We start from the raw sequence: 932 nt of genomic DNA on the forward strand, positions 1-932 counted from the left end.
TCCATTCTGTAAAATTATATTGCCAATCTCTTCTATTTGGTCTCAAATTACATAAAAATAGAATTACCAGAGATTATAGGGTTTTGTTGGTTGTTCACTCTACAAAACTACCTTGTGAATTTTATATGTCAAGAAAAGATGCAACCTACATTTCACATACAGAACCAGGCACCTTGGCATTGGGCCTTGTTCACGGGCTTTATCAAATTCAGGTAAAGGTTCTTTATTAACTAATAACAGCCCTGAGTTTTAGGGCCGCTGTTACTGGGCATGCAATTAAAAATCTGCCTTTACAAAGGATCCCCAGTGCTTTCTTCAGAAGCACAAATACTAAAATTGAAAAAATTCAGAGTTATTACCATGGTTCCTGTGCAAGAATGATACGCAAATTCATAGAGCATTCCATATTTTTATATCTATGTTCATGGATGAGAAGAATTGATACTATTAAAATGGCCATACTACCCAGAGCAATATAGATTTATCACAATCCCCATCAAGATACCAAAGGCATTCTTCACAGTTATAGAAGAAATAATCCTTACATTGGTGTGGAGCCACAGAAGAACCCAAATAACTATAGGAATCCTGAGGAAAAAAACGCAAAGCTATCAGTACCACACATCCTGACTTAAAACTATACTACAAAGCTATAGTAATAAAAATATTATGGTACTGGTACAAAAATAAAGATGTAGACCAATGGGACAAAATAGAGAGCCCAGAATTAAATACTGGCATATACAGTCAATTAATATTCAATGAGGAAGACAGCCCAATGAGGAAAAAAATAGCCTCTTCTACAAATGGTTCTGGGAAAACTGAAGAAACACATAAATAAAAATGAAATTGGACTCCTGTCTCAACCCACTTATAAAAAGTAGCTCAAAATAAATCAAAGACTTAAACATAAGAAATGATACCACAAAAGT

The 932-nt window shown here is 34.2% G+C and overlaps 1 non-coding gene across 1 annotated transcript; it reads left to right on the forward strand.

Annotated features, from left to right (window-relative positions):
• Nucleotides 1-306: 306 nt before the first annotated feature.
• On the forward strand, nt 307-412 carry LOC136337019 (U6 spliceosomal RNA). The gene has a single exon (XR_010731740.1). It is a non-coding gene; the product is annotated as a U6 spliceosomal RNA (small nuclear RNA).
• Nucleotides 413-932: the final 520 nt, after the last annotated feature.

This window comes from Saccopteryx bilineata, chromosome 4 (assembly GCF_036850765.1).
Source record: "Saccopteryx bilineata isolate mSacBil1 chromosome 4, mSacBil1_pri_phased_curated, whole genome shotgun sequence".
NCBI classification, from domain to species: domain Eukaryota; kingdom Metazoa; phylum Chordata; class Mammalia; order Chiroptera; family Emballonuridae; genus Saccopteryx; species Saccopteryx bilineata.